Below are 13899 nucleotides of genomic sequence, written 5' to 3'. Positions count from 1 at the left end.
CCAGGCGCGAGGTGTCTAGTATTTTTGATATTTATATCGTTTAACGCTAATATATAACTGAGAGATAATGATTACACGATATTTTGCTCGATTAGACGTCTTTAGCCAGGCAGAGTGTAATATTTTTCGTTAAGTTATGGGAATAGGAAGATCGTGAAAGGGGGTGTAGCTCAGTCGTAGAGCATTCGACTGCAGATCGAGAGGTCCCCGGTTCAATCCCGGGTGCCCCCTTCATTTTTCAGTATCTCGAAAAAACAAAAGACGATTGTCGCGGTGAGTTGCAAATACATGTTTGAGATGCACTCCGCACGCCATACCGAAGGCTTTGGAGCAACATTTCAATGGGAGGATCGCAGCCAAGGGTCTTGCAGGTCATCGTCCTGCCGCCATGAGGTCGAACTGTACGAAATCCACTTGCTTGGGGGAAGAATCTTGTACACTGAATTTTATAGAATATGGTGATAGGCAAAAGTTTTCATGTACTGCTGCACGGAGAAACAAAAATTGGAGGAGCTGGGATTTGAACCCAGGACTTTCTGCATGCGAAGCAGACACTCTACCACTGAGTTACACCCCCGTCAGAGCAAGTACATCTGGGACGAGTCTCTCCTGGATACTACTGTCATTATTTCTTAGGTTTGAACGGTACAGTAAGTTTTCGAGGAACCTATTCATGACAAGACCTAAGCAGCGTCGACTCCGTGGCGCAACGGTAGCGCGTCTGACTCCAGATCAGAAGGTTGCGTGTTCAAATCACGTCGGGGTCACAATGAAATTTTCGTTTACGAAAGCCATAGGCGAGTATGTCAGTTTAATCAGATACCAAACGATTACAAAGAACGGACGAACAGAACTTGCTTGAAAAAAGCTACTAGTGCAATTTTCGCATTCTGACATTAAGGTGAAGGCGCCGACTCGCACTTTCTCCAGGCGCGAGGTGTCTAGTATTTTTGATATTTATATCGTTTAACGCTAATATATAACTGAGAGATAATGATTACACGATATTTTGCTCGATTAGACGTCTTTAGCCAGGCAGAGTGTAATATTTTTCGTTAAGTTATGGGAATAGGAAGATCGTGAAAGGGGGTATAGCTCAGTCGTAGAGCATTCGACTGCAGATCGAGAGGTCCCCGGTTCAATCCCGGGTGCCCCCTTCATTTTTCAGTATCTCGAAAAAACAAAAGACGATTGTCGCGGTGAGTTGCAAATACATGTTTGAGATGCACTCCGCACGTCATACCGAAGGCTTTGGAGCAACATTTCAATGGGAGGATCGCAGCCAAGGGTCTTGCAGGTCATCGTCCTGCCGCCATGAGGTCGAACTGTACGAAATCCACTTGCTTGGGGGAAGAATCTTGTACACTGAATTTTATAGAATATGGTGATAGGCAAAAGTTTTCATGTACTGCTGCACGGAGAAACAAAAATTGGAGGAGCTGGGATTTGAACCCAGGACTTTCTGCATGCGAAGCAGACACTCTACCACTGAGTTACACCCCCGCCAGAGCAAGTACATCTGGGACGAGTCTCTCCTGGATACTACTGTCATTATTTCTTAGGTTTGAACGGTACAGTAAGTTTTCGAGGAACCTATTCATGACAAGACCTAAGCAGCGTCGACTCCGTGGCGCAACGGTAGCGCGTCTGACTCCAGATCAGAAGGTTGCGTGTTCAAATCACGTCGGGGTCACAATGAAATTTTCGTTTACGAAAGCCATAGGCGAGTATGTCAGTTTAATCAGATACCAAACGATTACAAAGAACGGACGAACAGAACTTGCTTGAAAAAAGCTACTAGTGCAATTTTCGCATTCTGACATTAAGGTGAAGGCGCCGACTCGCACTTTCTCCAGGCGCTAGGTGTCTAGTATTTTTGATATTTATATCGTTTAACGCTAATATATAACTGAGAGATAATGATTACACGATATTTTGCTCGATTAGACGTCTTTAGCCAGGCAGAGTGTAATATTTTTCGTTAAGTTATGGGAATAGGAAGATCGTGAAAGGGGGTATAGCTCAGTCGTAGAGCATTCGACTGCAGATCGAGAGGTCCCCGGTTCAATCCCGGGTGCCCCCTTCATTTTTCAGTATCTCGAAAAAACAAAAGACGATTGTCGCGGTGAGTTGCAAATACATGTTTGAGATGCACTCCGCACGCCATACCGAAGGCTTTGGAGCAACATTTCAATGGGAGGATCGCAGCCAAGGGTCTTGCAGGTCATCGTCCTGCCGCCATGAGGTCGAACTGTACGAAATCCACTTGCTTGGGGGAAGAATCTTGTACACTGAATTTTATAGAATATGGTGATAGGCAAAAGTTTTCATGTACTGCTGCACGGAGAAACAAAAATTGGAGGAGCTGGGATTTGAACCCAGGACTTTCTGCATGCGAAGCAGACACTCTACCACTGAGTTACACCCCCGCCAGAGCAAGTACATCTGGGACGAGTCTCTCCTGGATACTACTGTCATTATTTCTTAGGTTTGAACGGTACAGTAAGTTTTCGAGGAACCTATTCATGACAAGACCTAAGCAGCGTCGACTCCGTGGCGCAACGGTAGCGCGTCTGACTCCAGATCAGAAGGTTGCGTGTTCAAATCACGTCGGGGTCACAATGAAATTTTCGTTTACGAAAGCCATAGGCGAGTATGTCAGTTTAATCAGATACCAAACGATTACAAAGAACGGACGAACAGAACTTGCTTGAAAAAAGCTACTAGTGCAATTTTCGCATTCTGACATTAAGGTGAAGGCGCCGACTCGCACTTTCTCCAGGCGCGAGGTGTCTAGTATTTTTGATATTTATATCGTTTAACGCTAATATATAACTGAGAGATAATGATTACACGATATTTTGCTCGATTAGACGTCTTTAGCCAGGCAGAGTGTAATATTTTTCGTTAAGTTATGGGAATAGGAAGATCGTGAAAGGGGGTATAGCTCAGTCGTAGAGCATTCGACTGCAGATCGAGAGGTCCCCGGTTCAATCCCGGGTGCCCCCTTCATTTTTCAGTATCTCGAAAAAACAAAAGACGATTGTCGCGGTGAGTTGCAAATACATGTTTGAGATGCACTCCGCACGCCATACCGAAGGCTTTGGAGCAACATTTCAATGGGAGGATCGCAGCCAAGGGTCTTGCAGGTCATCGTCCTGCCGCCATGAGGTCGAACTGTACGAAATCCACTTGCTTGGGGGAAGAATCTTGTACACTGAATTTTATAGAATATGGTGATAGGCAAAAGTTTTCATGTACTGCTGCACGGAGAAACAAAAATTGGAGGAGCTGGGATTTGAACCCAGGACTTTCTGCATGCGAAGCAGACACTCTACCACTGAGTTACACCCCCGCCAGAGCAAGTACATCTGGGACGAGTCTCTCCTGGATACTACTGTCATTATTTCTTAGGTTTGAACGGTACAGTAAGTTTTCGAGGAACCTATTCATGACAAGACCTAAGCAGCGTCGACTCCGTGGCGCAACGGTAGCGCGTCTGACTCCAGATCAGAAGGTTGCGTGTTCAAATCACGTCGGGGTCACAATGAAATTTTCGTTTACGAAAGCCATAGGCGAGTATGTCAGTTTAATCAGATACCAAACGATTACAAAGAACGGACGAACAGAACTTGCTTGAAAAAAGCTACTAGTGCAATTTTCGCATTCTGACATTAAGGTGAAGGCGCCGACTCGCACTTTCTCCAGGCGCGAGGTGTCTAGTATTTTTGATATTTATATCGTTTAACGCTAATATATAACTGAGAGATAATGATTACACGATATTTTGCTCGATTAGACGTCTTTAGCCAGGCAGAGTGTAATATTTTTCGTTAAGTTATGGGAATAGGAAGATCGTGAAAGGGGGTATAGCTCAGTCGTAGAGCATTCGACTGCAGATCGAGAGGTCCCCGGTTCAATCCCGGGTGCCCCCTTCATTTTTCAGTATCTCGAAAAAACAAAAGACGATTGTCGCGGTGAGTTGCAAATACATGTTTGAGATGCACTCCGCACGCCATACCGAAGGCTTTGGAGCAACATTTCAATGGGAGGATCGCAGCCAAGGGTCTTGCAGGTCATCGTCCTGCCGCCATGAGGTCGAACTGTACGAAATCCACTTGCTTGGGGGAAGAATCTTGTACACTGAATTTTATAGAATATGGTGATAGGCAAAAGTTTTCATGTACTGCTGCACGGAGAAACAAAAATTGGAGGAGCTGGGATTTGAACCCAGGACTTTCTGCATGCGAAGCAGACACTCTACCACTGAGTTACACCCCCGCCAGAGCAAGTACATCTGGGACGAGTCTCTCCTGGATACTACTGTCATTATTTCTTAGGTTTGAACGGTACAGTAAGTTTTCGAGGAACCTATTCATGACAAGACCTAAGCAGCGTCGACTCCGTGGCGCAACGATAGCGCGTCTGACTCCAGATCAGAAGGTTGCGTGTTCAAATCACGTCGGGGTCACAATGAAATTTTCGTTTACGAAAGCCATAGGCGAGTATGTCAGTTTAATCAGATACCAAACGATTACAAAGAACGGACGAACAGAACTTGCTTGAAAAAAGCTACTAGTGCAATTTTCGCATTCTGACATTAAGGTGAAGGCGCCGACTCGCACTTTCTCCAGGCGCGAGGTGTCTAGTATTTTTGATATTTATATCGTTTAACGCTAATATATAACTGAGAGATAATGATTACACGATATTTTGCTCGATTAGACGTCTTTAGCCAGGCAGAGTGTAATATTTTTCGTTAAGTTATGGGAATAGGAAGATCGTGAAAGGGGGTATAGCTCAGTCGTAGAGCATTCGACTGCAGATCGAGAGGTCCCCGGTTCAATCCCGGGTGCCCCCTTAATTTTTCAGTATCTCGAAAAAACAAAAGACGATTGTCGCGGTGAGTTGCAAATACATGTTTGAGATGCACTCCGCACGCCATACCGAAGGCTTTGGAGCAACATTTCAATGGGAGGATCGCAGCCAAGGGTCTTGCAGGTCATCGTCCTGCCGCCATGAGGTCGAACTGTACGAAATCCACTTGCTTGGGGGAAGAATCTTGTACACTGAATTTTATAGAATATGGTGATAGGCAAAAGTTTTCATGTACTGCTGCACGGAGAAACAAAAATTGGAGGAGCTGGGATTTGAACCCAGGACTTTCTGCATGCGAAGCAGACACTCTACCACTGAGTTACACCCCCGCCAGAGCAAGTACATCTGGGACGAGTCTCTCCTGGATACTACTGTCATTATTTCTTAGGTTTGAACGGTACAGTAAGTTTTCGAGGAACCTATTCATGACAAGACCTAAGCAGCGTCGACTCCGTGGCGCAACGGTAGCGCGTCTGACTCCAGATCAGAAGGTTGCGTGTTCAAATCACGTCGGGGTCACAATGAAATTTTCGTTTACGAAAGCCATAGGCGAGTATGTCAGTTTAATCAGATACCAAACGATTACAAAGAACGGACGAACAGAACTTGCTTGAAAAAAGCTACTAGTGCAATTTTCGCATTCTGACATTAAGGTGAAGGCGCCGACTCGCACTTTCTCCAGGCGCGAGGTGTCTAGTATTTTTGATATTTATATCGTTTAACGCTAATATATAACTGAGAGATAATGATTACACGATATTTTGCTCGATTAGACGTCTTTAGCCAGGCAGAGTGTAATATTTTTCGTTAAGTTATGGGAATAGGAAGATCGTGAAAGGGGGTATAGCTCAGTCGTAGAGCATTCGACTGCAGATCGAGAGGTCCCCGGTTCAATCCCGGGTGCCCCCTTCATTTTTCAGTATCTCGAAAAAACAAAAGACGATTGTCGCGGTGAGTTGCAAATACATGTTTGAGATGCACTCCGCACGCCATACCGAAGGCTTTGGAGCAACATTTCAATGGGAGGATCGCAGCCAAGGGTCTTGCAGGTCATCGTCCTGCCGCCATGAGGTCGAACTGTACGAAATCCACTTGCTTGGGGGAAGAATCTTGTACACTGAATTTTATAGAATATGGTGATAGGCAAAAGTTTTCATGTACTGCTGCACGGAGAAACAAAAATTGGAGGAGCTGGGATTTGAACCCAGGACTTTCTGCATGCGAAGCAGACACTCTACCACTGAGTTACACCCCCGCCAGAGCAAGTACATCTGGGACGAGTCTCTCCTGGATACTACTGTCATTATTTCTTAGGTTTGAACGGTACAGTAAGTTTTCGAGGAACCTATTCATGACAAGACCTAAGCAGCGTCGACTCCGTGGCGCAACGGTAGCGCGTCTGACTCCAGATCAGAAGGTTGCGTGTTCAAATCACGTCGGGGTCACAATGAAATTTTCGTTTACGAAAGCCATAGGCGAGTATGTCAGTTTAATCAGATACCAAACGATTACAAAGAACGGACGAACAGAACTTGCTTGAAAAAAGCTACTAGTGCAATTTTCGCATTCTGACATTAAGGTGAAGGCGCCGACTCGCACTTTCTCCAGGCGCGAGGTGTCTAGTATTTTTGATATTTATATCGTTTAACGCTAATATATAACTGAGAGATAATGATTACACGATATTTTGCTCGATTAGACGTCTTTAGCCAGGCAGAGTGTAATATTTTTCGTTAAGTTATGGGAATAGGAAGATCGTGAAAGGGGGTATAGCTCAGTCGTAGAGCATTCGACTGCAGATCGAGAGGTCCCCGGTTCAATCCCGGGTGCCCCCTTCATTTTTCAGTATCTCGAAAAAACAAAAGACGATTGTCGCGGTGAGTTGCAAATACATGTTTGAGATGCACTCCGCACGCCATACCGAAGGCTTTGGAGCAACATTTCAATGGGAGGATCGCAGCCAAGGGTCTTGCAGGTCATCGTCCTGCCGCCATGAGGTCGAACTGTACGAAATCCACTTGCTTGGGGGAAGAATCTTGTACACTGAATTTTATAGAATATGGTGATAGGCAAAAGTTTTCATGTACTGCTGCACGGAGAAACAAAAATTGGAGGAGCTGGGATTTGAACCCAGGACTTTGTGCATGCGAAGCAGACACTCTACCACTGAGTTACACCCCCGCCAGAGCAAGTACATTTGGGACGAGTCTCTCCTGGATACTACTGTCATTATTTCTTAGGTTTGAACGGTACAGTAAGTTTTCGAGGAACCTATTCATGACAAGACCTAATCAGCGTCGACTCGGTGGCGCAACGGTAGCGCGTCTGACTCCAGATCAGAAGGTTGCGTGTTCAAATCACGTCGGGGTCACAATGAAATTTTCGTTTACGAAAGCCATAGGCGAGTATGTCAGTTTAATCAGATACCAAACGATTACAAAGAACGGACGAACAGAACTTGCTTGAAAAAAGCTACTAGTGCAATTTTCGCATTCTGACATTAAGGTGAAGGCGCCGACTCGCACTTTCTCCAGGCGCGAGGTGTCTAGTATTTTTGATATTTATATCGTTTAACGCTAATATATAACTGAGAGATAATGATTACACGGTATTTTGCTCGATTAGACGTCTTTAGCCAGGCAGAGTGTAATATTTTTCGTTAAGTTATGGGAATAGGAAGATCGTGAAAGGGGGTATAGCTCAGTCGTAGAGCATTCGACTGCAGATCGAGAGGTCCCCGGTTCAATCCCGGGTGCCCCCTTCATTTTTCAGTATCTCGAAAAAACAAAAGACGATTGTCGCGGTGAGTTGCAAATACATGTTTGAGATGCACTCCGCACGCCATACCGAAGGCTTTGGAGCAACATTTCAATGGGAGGATCGCAGCCAAGGGTCTTGCAGGTCATCGTCCTGCCGCCATGAGGTCGAACTGTACGAAATCCACTTGCTTGGGGGAAGAATCTTGTACACTGAATTTTATAGAATATGGTGATAGGCAAAAGTTTTCATGTACTGCTGCACGGAGAAACAAAAATTGGAGGAGCTGGGATTTGAACCCACGACTTTCTGCATGCGAAGCAGACACTCTACCACTGAGTTACACCCCCGTCAGAGCAAGTACATCTGGGACGAGTCTCTCCTGGATACTACTGTCATTATTTCTTAGGTTTGAACGGTACAGTAAGTTTTCGAGGAACCTATTCATGACAAGACCTAAGCAGCGTCGACTCCGTGGCGCAACGGTAGCGCGTCTGACTCCAGATCAGAAGGTTGCGTGTTCAAATCACGTCGGGGTCACAATGAAATTTTCGTTTACGAAAGCCATAGGCGAGTATGTCAGTTTAATCAGATACCAAACGATTACAAAGAACGGACGAACAGAACTTGCTTGAAAAAAGCTACTAGTGCAATTTTCGCATTCTGACATTAAGGTGAAGGCGCCGACTCGCACTTTCTCCAGGCGCGAGGTGTCTAGTATTTTTGATATTTATATCGTTTAACGCTAATATATAACTGAGAGATAATGATTACACGATATTTTGCTCGATTAGACGTCTTTAGCCAGGCAGAGTGTAATATTTTTCGTTAAGTTATGGGAATAGGAAGATCGTGAAAGGGGGTATAGCTCAGTCGTAGAGCATTCGACTGCAGATCGAGAGGTCCCCGGTTCAATCCCGGGTGCCCCCTTCATTTTTCAGTATCTCGAAAAAACAAAAGACGATTGTCGCGGTGAGTTGCAAATACATGTTTGAGATGCACTCCGCACGTCATACCGAAGGCTTTGGAGCAACATTTCAATGGGAGGATCGCAGCCAAGGGTCTTGCAGGTCATCGTCCTGCCGCCATGAGGTCGAACTGTACGAAATCCACTTGCTTGGGGGAAGAATCTTGTACACTGAATTTTATAGAATATGGTGATAGGCAAAAGTTTTCATGTACTGCTGCACGGAGAAACAAAAATTGGAGGAGCTGGGATTTGAACCCAGGACTTTCTGCATGCGAAGCAGACACTCTACCACTGAGTTACACCCCCGCCAGAGCAAGTACATCTGGGACGAGTCTCTCCTGGATACTACTGTCATTATTTCTTAGGTTTGAACGGTACAGTAAGTTTTCGAGGAACCTATTCATGACAAGACCTAAGCAGCGTCGACTCCGTGGCACAACGGTAGCGCGTCTGACTCCAGATCAGAAGGTTGCGTGTTCAAATCACGTCGGGGTCACAATGAAATTTTCGTTTACGAAAGCCATAGGCGAGTATGTCAGTTTAATCAGATACCAAACGATTACAAAGAACGGACGAACAGAACTTGCTTGAAAAAAGCTACTAGTGCAATTTTCGCATTCTGACATTAAGGTGAAGGCGCCGACTCGCACTTTCTCCAGGCGCGAGGTGTCTAGTATTTTTGATATTTATATCGTTTAACGCTAATATATAACTGAGAGATAATGATTACACGGTATTTTGCTCGATTAGACGTCTTTAGCCAGGCAGAGTGTAATATTTTTCGTTAAGTTATGGGAATAGGAAGATCGTGAAAGGGGGTATAGCTCAGTCGTAGAGCATTCGACTGCAGATCGAGAGGTCCCCGGTTCAATCCCGGGTGCCCCCTTCATTTTTCAGTATCTCGAAAAAACAAAAGACGATTGTCGCGGTGAGTTGCAAATACATGTTTGAGATGCACTCCGCACGCCATACCGAAGGCTTTGGAGCAACATTTCAATGGGAGGATCGCAGCCAAGGGTCTTGCAGGTCATCGTCCTGCCGCCATGAGGTCGAACTGTACGAAATCCACTTGCTTGGGGGAAGAATCTTGTACACTGAATTTTATAGAATATGGTGATAGGCAAAAGTTTTCATGTACTGCTGCACGGAGAAACAAAAATTGGAGGAGCTGGGATTTGAACCCAGGACTTTCTGCATGCGAAGCAGACACTCTACCACTGAGTTACACCCCCGCCAGAGCAAGTACATCTGGGACGAGTCTCTCCTGGATACTACTGTCATTATTTCTTAGGTTTGAACGGTACAGTAAGTTTTCGAGGAACCTATTCATGACAAGATCTAAGCAGCGTCGACTCCGTGGCGCAACGGTAGCGCGTCTGACTCCAGATCAGAAGGTTGCGTGTTCAAATCACGTCGGGGTCACAATGAAATTTTCGTTTACGAAAGCCATAGGCGAGTATGTCAGTTTAATCAGATACCAAACGATTACAAAGAACGGACGAACAGAACTTGCTTGAAAAAAGCTACTAGTGCAATTTTCGCATTCTGACATTAAGGTGAAGGCGCCGACTCGCACTTTCTCCAGGCGCGAGGTGTCTAGTATTTTTGATATTTATATCGTTTAACGCTAATATATAACTGAGAGATAATGATTACACGATATTTTGCTCGATTAGACGTCTTTAGCCAGGCAGAGTGTAATATTTTTCGTTAAGTTATGGGAATAGGAAGATCGTGAAAGGGGGTATAGCTCAGTCGTAGAGCATTCGACTGCAGATCGAGAGGTCCCCGGTTCAATCCCGGGTGCCCCCTTCATTTTTCAGTATCTCGAAAAAACAAAAGACGATTGTCGCGGTGAGTTGCAAATACATGTTTGAGATGCACTCCGCACGCCATACCGAAGGCTTTGGAGCAACATTTCAATGGGAGGATCGCAGCCAAGTGTCTTGCAGGTCATCGTCCTGCCGCCATGAGGTCGAACTGTACGAAATCCACTTGCTTGGGGGAAGAATCTTGTACACTGAATTTTATAGAATATGGTGATAGGCAAAAGTTTTCATGTACTGCTGCACGGAGAAACAAAAATTGGAGGAGCTGGGATTTGAACCCAGGACTTTCTGCATGCGAAGCAGACACTCTACCACTGAGTTACACCCCCGCCAGAGCAAGTACATCTGGGACGAGTCTCTCCTGGATACTACTGTCATTATTTCTTAGGTTTGAACGGTACAGTAAGTTTTCGAGGAACCTATTCATGACAAGACCTAAGCAGCGTCGACTCCGTGGCGCAACGGTAGCGCGTCTGACTCCAGATCAGAAGGTTGCGTGTTCAAATCACGTCGGGGTCACAATGAAATTTTCGTTTACGAAAGCCATAGGCGAGTATGTCAGTTTAATCAGATACCAAACGATTACAAAGAACGGACGAACAGAACTTGCTTGAAAAAAGCTACTAGTGCAATTTTCGCATTCTGACATTAAGGTGAAGGCGCCGACTCGCACTTTCTCCAGGCGCGAGGTGTCTAGTATTTTTGATATTTATATCGTTTAACGCTAATATATAACTGAGAGATAATGATTACACGATATTTTGCTCGATTAGACGTCTTTAGCCAGGCAGAGTGTAATATTTTTCGTTAAGTTATGGGAATAGGAAGATCGTGAAAGGGGGTATAGCTCAGTCGTAGAGCATTCGACTGCAGATCGAGAGGTCCCCGGTTCAATCCCGGGTGCCCCCTTCATTTTTCAGTATCTCGAAAAAACAAAAGACGATTGTCGCGGTGAGTTGCAAATACATGTTTGAGATGCACTCCGCACGCCATACCGAAGGCTTTGGAGCAACATTTCAATGGGAGGATCGCAGCCAAGGGTCTTGCAGGTCATCGTCCTGCCGCCATGAGGTCGAACTGTACGAAATCCACTTGCTTGGGGGAAGAATCTTGTACACTGAATTTTATAGAATATGGTGATAGGCAAAAGTTTTCATGTACTGCTGCACGGAGAAACAAAAATTGGAGGAGCTGGGATTTGAACCCAGGACTTTCTGCATGCGAAGCAGACACTCTACCACTGAGTTACACCCCCGCCAGAGCAAGTACATCTGGGACGAGTCTCTCCTGGATACTACTGTCATTATTTCTTAGGTTTGAACGGTACAGTAAGCTTTCGAGGAACCTATTCATGACAAGACCTAAGCAGCGTCGACTCCGTGGCGCAACGGTAGCGCGTCTGACTCCAGATCAGAAGGTTGCGTGTTCAAATCACGTCGGGGTCACAATGAAATTTTCGTTTACGAAAGCCATAGGCGTGTATGTCAGTTTAATCAGATACCAAACGATTACAAAGAACGGACGAACAGAACTTGCTTGAAAAAAGCTACTAGTGCAATTTTCGCATTCTGACATTAAGGTGAAGGCGCCGACTCGCACTTTCTCCAGGCGCGAGGTGTCTAGTATTTTTGATATTTATATCGTTTAACGCTAATATATAACTGAGAGATAATGATTACACGATATTTTGCTCGATTAGACGTCTTTAGCCAGGCAGAGTGTAATATTTTTCGTTAAGTTATGGGAATAGGAAGATCGTGAAAGGGGGTATAGCTCAGTCGTAGATCATTCGACTGCAGATCGAGAGGTCCCCGGTTCAATCCCGGGTGCCCCCTTCATTTTTCAGTATCTCGAAAAAACAAAAGACGATTGTCGCGGTGAGTTGCAAATACATGTTTGAGATGCACTCCGCACGCCATACCGAAGGCTTTGGAGCAACATTTCAATGGGAGGATCGCAGCCAAGGGTCTTGCAGGTCATCGTCCTGCCGCCATGAGGTCGAACTGTACGAAATCCACTTGCTTGGGGGAAGAATCTTGTACACAGAATTTTATAGAATATGGTGATAGGCAAAAGTTTTCATGTACTGCTGCACGGAGAAACAAAAATTGGAGGAGCTGGGATTTGAACCCAGGACTTTCTGCATGCGAAGCAGACACTCTACCACTGAGTTACACCCCCGCCAGAGCAAGTACATCTGGGACGAGTCTCTCCTGGATACTACTGTCATTATTTCTTAGGTTTGAACGGTACAGTAAGTTTTCGAGGAACCTATTCATGACAAGACCTTAGCAGCGTCGACTCCGTGGCGCAACGGTAGCGCGTCTGACTCCAGATCAGAAGGTTGCGTGTTCAAATCACGTCGGGGTCACAATGAAATTTTCGTTTACGAAAGCCATAGGCGAGTATGTCAGTTTAATCAGATACCAAACGATTACAAAGAACGGACGAACAGAACTTGCTTGAAAAAAGCTACTAGTGCAATTTTCGCATTCTGACATTAAGGTGAAGGCGCCGACTCGCACTTTCTCCAGGCGCGAGGTGTCTAGTATTTTTGATATTTATATCGTTTAACGCTAATATATAACTGAGAGATAATGATTACACGATATTTTGCTCGATTAGACGTCTTTAGCCAGGCAGAGTGTAATATTTTTCGTTAAGTTATGGGAATAGGAAGATCGTGAAAGGGGGTATAGCTCAGTCGTAGAGCATTCGACTGCAGATCGAGAGGTCCCCGGTTCAATCCCGGGTGCCCCCTTCATTTTTCAGTATCTCGAAAAAACAAAAGACGATTGTCGCGGTGAGTTGCAAATACATGTTTGAGATGCACTCCGCACGCCATACCGAAGGCTTTGGAGCAACATTTCAATGGGAGGATCGCAGCCAAGGGTCTTGCAGGTCATCGTCCTGCCGCCATGAGGTCGAACTGTACGAAATCCACTTGCTTGGGGGAAGAATCTTGTACACTGAATTTTATAGAATATGGTGATAGGCAAAAGTTTTCATGTACTGCTGCACGGAGAAACAAAAATTGGAGGAGCTGGGATGTGAACCCAGGACTTTCTGCATGCGAAGCAGACACTCTACCACTGAGTTACACCCCCGCCAGAGCAAGTACATCTGGGACGAGTCTCTCCTGGATACTACTGTCATTATTTCTTAGGTTTGAACGGTACAGTAAGTTTTCGAGGAACCTATTCATGACAAGACCTAAGCAGCGTCGACTCCGTGGCGCAACGGTAGCGCGTCTGACTCCAGATCAGAAGGTTGCGTGTTCAAATCACGTCGGGGTCACAATGAAATTTTCGTTTACGAAAGCCATAGGCGAGTATGTCAGTTTAATCAGATACCAAACGATTACAAAGAACGGACGAACAGAACTTGCTTGAAAAAAGCTACTAGTGCAATTTTCGCATTCTGACATTAAGGTGAAGGCGCCGACTCGCACTTTCTCCAGGCGCG

The 13899-nt window shown here is 45.3% G+C and overlaps 45 non-coding genes across 45 annotated transcripts; 30 read left to right on the top strand and 15 right to left on the bottom strand.

The window, feature by feature from the left end:
- The first annotated feature begins 159 nt into the window (after nt 1-159).
- On the top strand, nt 160-231 carry Trnac-gca (transfer RNA cysteine (anticodon GCA)). Its single transcript has one exon. It is a non-coding gene; the product is annotated as a tRNA-Cys (tRNA).
- A 274-nt stretch (nt 232-505) lies between these two features.
- Trnaa-cgc (transfer RNA alanine (anticodon CGC)) lies at nt 506-577 on the bottom strand. Its single transcript has one exon. It is a non-coding gene; the product is annotated as a tRNA-Ala (tRNA).
- Nucleotides 578-695: 118 nt separating this feature from the next.
- On the top strand, nt 696-767 carry Trnaw-cca (transfer RNA tryptophan (anticodon CCA)). Its single transcript has one exon. It is a non-coding gene; the product is annotated as a tRNA-Trp (tRNA).
- A 318-nt stretch (nt 768-1085) lies between these two features.
- Nucleotides 1086-1157, top strand: Trnac-gca (transfer RNA cysteine (anticodon GCA)). The gene has a single exon. It is a non-coding gene; the product is annotated as a tRNA-Cys (tRNA).
- Nucleotides 1158-1431: 274 nt separating this feature from the next.
- Nucleotides 1432-1503, bottom strand: Trnaa-cgc (transfer RNA alanine (anticodon CGC)). Its single transcript has one exon. It is a non-coding gene; the product is annotated as a tRNA-Ala (tRNA).
- Nucleotides 1504-1621: 118 nt separating this feature from the next.
- Trnaw-cca (transfer RNA tryptophan (anticodon CCA)) lies at nt 1622-1693 on the top strand. Its single transcript has one exon. It is a non-coding gene; the product is annotated as a tRNA-Trp (tRNA).
- Nucleotides 1694-2011: 318 nt separating this feature from the next.
- Trnac-gca (transfer RNA cysteine (anticodon GCA)) lies at nt 2012-2083 on the top strand. Its single transcript has one exon. It is a non-coding gene; the product is annotated as a tRNA-Cys (tRNA).
- Nucleotides 2084-2357: 274 nt separating this feature from the next.
- Nucleotides 2358-2429, bottom strand: Trnaa-cgc (transfer RNA alanine (anticodon CGC)). The gene has a single exon. It is a non-coding gene; the product is annotated as a tRNA-Ala (tRNA).
- A 118-nt stretch (nt 2430-2547) lies between these two features.
- Trnaw-cca (transfer RNA tryptophan (anticodon CCA)) lies at nt 2548-2619 on the top strand. Its single transcript has one exon. It is a non-coding gene; the product is annotated as a tRNA-Trp (tRNA).
- A 318-nt stretch (nt 2620-2937) lies between these two features.
- On the top strand, nt 2938-3009 carry Trnac-gca (transfer RNA cysteine (anticodon GCA)). Its single transcript has one exon. It is a non-coding gene; the product is annotated as a tRNA-Cys (tRNA).
- A 274-nt stretch (nt 3010-3283) lies between these two features.
- On the bottom strand, nt 3284-3355 carry Trnaa-cgc (transfer RNA alanine (anticodon CGC)). The gene has a single exon. It is a non-coding gene; the product is annotated as a tRNA-Ala (tRNA).
- Nucleotides 3356-3473: 118 nt separating this feature from the next.
- Trnaw-cca (transfer RNA tryptophan (anticodon CCA)) lies at nt 3474-3545 on the top strand. The gene has a single exon. It is a non-coding gene; the product is annotated as a tRNA-Trp (tRNA).
- A 318-nt stretch (nt 3546-3863) lies between these two features.
- On the top strand, nt 3864-3935 carry Trnac-gca (transfer RNA cysteine (anticodon GCA)). Its single transcript has one exon. It is a non-coding gene; the product is annotated as a tRNA-Cys (tRNA).
- Nucleotides 3936-4209: 274 nt separating this feature from the next.
- On the bottom strand, nt 4210-4281 carry Trnaa-cgc (transfer RNA alanine (anticodon CGC)). Its single transcript has one exon. It is a non-coding gene; the product is annotated as a tRNA-Ala (tRNA).
- A 118-nt stretch (nt 4282-4399) lies between these two features.
- Nucleotides 4400-4471, top strand: Trnaw-cca (transfer RNA tryptophan (anticodon CCA)). Its single transcript has one exon. It is a non-coding gene; the product is annotated as a tRNA-Trp (tRNA).
- A 318-nt stretch (nt 4472-4789) lies between these two features.
- Trnac-gca (transfer RNA cysteine (anticodon GCA)) lies at nt 4790-4861 on the top strand. Its single transcript has one exon. It is a non-coding gene; the product is annotated as a tRNA-Cys (tRNA).
- A 274-nt stretch (nt 4862-5135) lies between these two features.
- Nucleotides 5136-5207, bottom strand: Trnaa-cgc (transfer RNA alanine (anticodon CGC)). The gene has a single exon. It is a non-coding gene; the product is annotated as a tRNA-Ala (tRNA).
- Nucleotides 5208-5325: 118 nt separating this feature from the next.
- On the top strand, nt 5326-5397 carry Trnaw-cca (transfer RNA tryptophan (anticodon CCA)). The gene has a single exon. It is a non-coding gene; the product is annotated as a tRNA-Trp (tRNA).
- A 318-nt stretch (nt 5398-5715) lies between these two features.
- On the top strand, nt 5716-5787 carry Trnac-gca (transfer RNA cysteine (anticodon GCA)). The gene has a single exon. It is a non-coding gene; the product is annotated as a tRNA-Cys (tRNA).
- Nucleotides 5788-6061: 274 nt separating this feature from the next.
- Nucleotides 6062-6133, bottom strand: Trnaa-cgc (transfer RNA alanine (anticodon CGC)). The gene has a single exon. It is a non-coding gene; the product is annotated as a tRNA-Ala (tRNA).
- Nucleotides 6134-6251: 118 nt separating this feature from the next.
- Trnaw-cca (transfer RNA tryptophan (anticodon CCA)) lies at nt 6252-6323 on the top strand. The gene has a single exon. It is a non-coding gene; the product is annotated as a tRNA-Trp (tRNA).
- A 318-nt stretch (nt 6324-6641) lies between these two features.
- On the top strand, nt 6642-6713 carry Trnac-gca (transfer RNA cysteine (anticodon GCA)). Its single transcript has one exon. It is a non-coding gene; the product is annotated as a tRNA-Cys (tRNA).
- A 274-nt stretch (nt 6714-6987) lies between these two features.
- Trnaa-cgc (transfer RNA alanine (anticodon CGC)) lies at nt 6988-7059 on the bottom strand. Its single transcript has one exon. It is a non-coding gene; the product is annotated as a tRNA-Ala (tRNA).
- A 118-nt stretch (nt 7060-7177) lies between these two features.
- Nucleotides 7178-7249, top strand: Trnaw-cca (transfer RNA tryptophan (anticodon CCA)). The gene has a single exon. It is a non-coding gene; the product is annotated as a tRNA-Trp (tRNA).
- Nucleotides 7250-7567: 318 nt separating this feature from the next.
- Nucleotides 7568-7639, top strand: Trnac-gca (transfer RNA cysteine (anticodon GCA)). Its single transcript has one exon. It is a non-coding gene; the product is annotated as a tRNA-Cys (tRNA).
- Nucleotides 7640-7913: 274 nt separating this feature from the next.
- Trnaa-cgc (transfer RNA alanine (anticodon CGC)) lies at nt 7914-7985 on the bottom strand. Its single transcript has one exon. It is a non-coding gene; the product is annotated as a tRNA-Ala (tRNA).
- Nucleotides 7986-8103: 118 nt separating this feature from the next.
- Nucleotides 8104-8175, top strand: Trnaw-cca (transfer RNA tryptophan (anticodon CCA)). Its single transcript has one exon. It is a non-coding gene; the product is annotated as a tRNA-Trp (tRNA).
- A 318-nt stretch (nt 8176-8493) lies between these two features.
- Trnac-gca (transfer RNA cysteine (anticodon GCA)) lies at nt 8494-8565 on the top strand. Its single transcript has one exon. It is a non-coding gene; the product is annotated as a tRNA-Cys (tRNA).
- A 274-nt stretch (nt 8566-8839) lies between these two features.
- Nucleotides 8840-8911, bottom strand: Trnaa-cgc (transfer RNA alanine (anticodon CGC)). Its single transcript has one exon. It is a non-coding gene; the product is annotated as a tRNA-Ala (tRNA).
- A 118-nt stretch (nt 8912-9029) lies between these two features.
- Nucleotides 9030-9101, top strand: Trnaw-cca (transfer RNA tryptophan (anticodon CCA)). Its single transcript has one exon. It is a non-coding gene; the product is annotated as a tRNA-Trp (tRNA).
- A 318-nt stretch (nt 9102-9419) lies between these two features.
- On the top strand, nt 9420-9491 carry Trnac-gca (transfer RNA cysteine (anticodon GCA)). The gene has a single exon. It is a non-coding gene; the product is annotated as a tRNA-Cys (tRNA).
- Nucleotides 9492-9765: 274 nt separating this feature from the next.
- On the bottom strand, nt 9766-9837 carry Trnaa-cgc (transfer RNA alanine (anticodon CGC)). The gene has a single exon. It is a non-coding gene; the product is annotated as a tRNA-Ala (tRNA).
- A 118-nt stretch (nt 9838-9955) lies between these two features.
- On the top strand, nt 9956-10027 carry Trnaw-cca (transfer RNA tryptophan (anticodon CCA)). Its single transcript has one exon. It is a non-coding gene; the product is annotated as a tRNA-Trp (tRNA).
- A 318-nt stretch (nt 10028-10345) lies between these two features.
- Nucleotides 10346-10417, top strand: Trnac-gca (transfer RNA cysteine (anticodon GCA)). Its single transcript has one exon. It is a non-coding gene; the product is annotated as a tRNA-Cys (tRNA).
- A 274-nt stretch (nt 10418-10691) lies between these two features.
- Trnaa-cgc (transfer RNA alanine (anticodon CGC)) lies at nt 10692-10763 on the bottom strand. Its single transcript has one exon. It is a non-coding gene; the product is annotated as a tRNA-Ala (tRNA).
- Nucleotides 10764-10881: 118 nt separating this feature from the next.
- Trnaw-cca (transfer RNA tryptophan (anticodon CCA)) lies at nt 10882-10953 on the top strand. The gene has a single exon. It is a non-coding gene; the product is annotated as a tRNA-Trp (tRNA).
- Nucleotides 10954-11271: 318 nt separating this feature from the next.
- Trnac-gca (transfer RNA cysteine (anticodon GCA)) lies at nt 11272-11343 on the top strand. Its single transcript has one exon. It is a non-coding gene; the product is annotated as a tRNA-Cys (tRNA).
- Nucleotides 11344-11617: 274 nt separating this feature from the next.
- Nucleotides 11618-11689, bottom strand: Trnaa-cgc (transfer RNA alanine (anticodon CGC)). Its single transcript has one exon. It is a non-coding gene; the product is annotated as a tRNA-Ala (tRNA).
- A 118-nt stretch (nt 11690-11807) lies between these two features.
- Trnaw-cca (transfer RNA tryptophan (anticodon CCA)) lies at nt 11808-11879 on the top strand. The gene has a single exon. It is a non-coding gene; the product is annotated as a tRNA-Trp (tRNA).
- A 318-nt stretch (nt 11880-12197) lies between these two features.
- On the top strand, nt 12198-12269 carry Trnac-gca (transfer RNA cysteine (anticodon GCA)). Its single transcript has one exon. It is a non-coding gene; the product is annotated as a tRNA-Cys (tRNA).
- Nucleotides 12270-12543: 274 nt separating this feature from the next.
- On the bottom strand, nt 12544-12615 carry Trnaa-cgc (transfer RNA alanine (anticodon CGC)). Its single transcript has one exon. It is a non-coding gene; the product is annotated as a tRNA-Ala (tRNA).
- Nucleotides 12616-12733: 118 nt separating this feature from the next.
- On the top strand, nt 12734-12805 carry Trnaw-cca (transfer RNA tryptophan (anticodon CCA)). The gene has a single exon. It is a non-coding gene; the product is annotated as a tRNA-Trp (tRNA).
- A 318-nt stretch (nt 12806-13123) lies between these two features.
- Trnac-gca (transfer RNA cysteine (anticodon GCA)) lies at nt 13124-13195 on the top strand. The gene has a single exon. It is a non-coding gene; the product is annotated as a tRNA-Cys (tRNA).
- Nucleotides 13196-13469: 274 nt separating this feature from the next.
- Nucleotides 13470-13541, bottom strand: Trnaa-cgc (transfer RNA alanine (anticodon CGC)). Its single transcript has one exon. It is a non-coding gene; the product is annotated as a tRNA-Ala (tRNA).
- A 118-nt stretch (nt 13542-13659) lies between these two features.
- Trnaw-cca (transfer RNA tryptophan (anticodon CCA)) lies at nt 13660-13731 on the top strand. The gene has a single exon. It is a non-coding gene; the product is annotated as a tRNA-Trp (tRNA).
- The last annotated feature ends 168 nt before the right edge of the window (nt 13732-13899 follow it).

This window comes from Schistocerca cancellata, chromosome 3, assembly GCF_023864275.1.
Source record: "Schistocerca cancellata isolate TAMUIC-IGC-003103 chromosome 3, iqSchCanc2.1, whole genome shotgun sequence".
In the NCBI taxonomy this organism is placed as follows: Eukaryota; Metazoa; Arthropoda; class Insecta; order Orthoptera; family Acrididae; genus Schistocerca; species Schistocerca cancellata.
The sequence above is the reverse complement of the archived record's forward strand: the minus strand, read 5'-3'. Positions and strand labels throughout refer to the sequence as shown.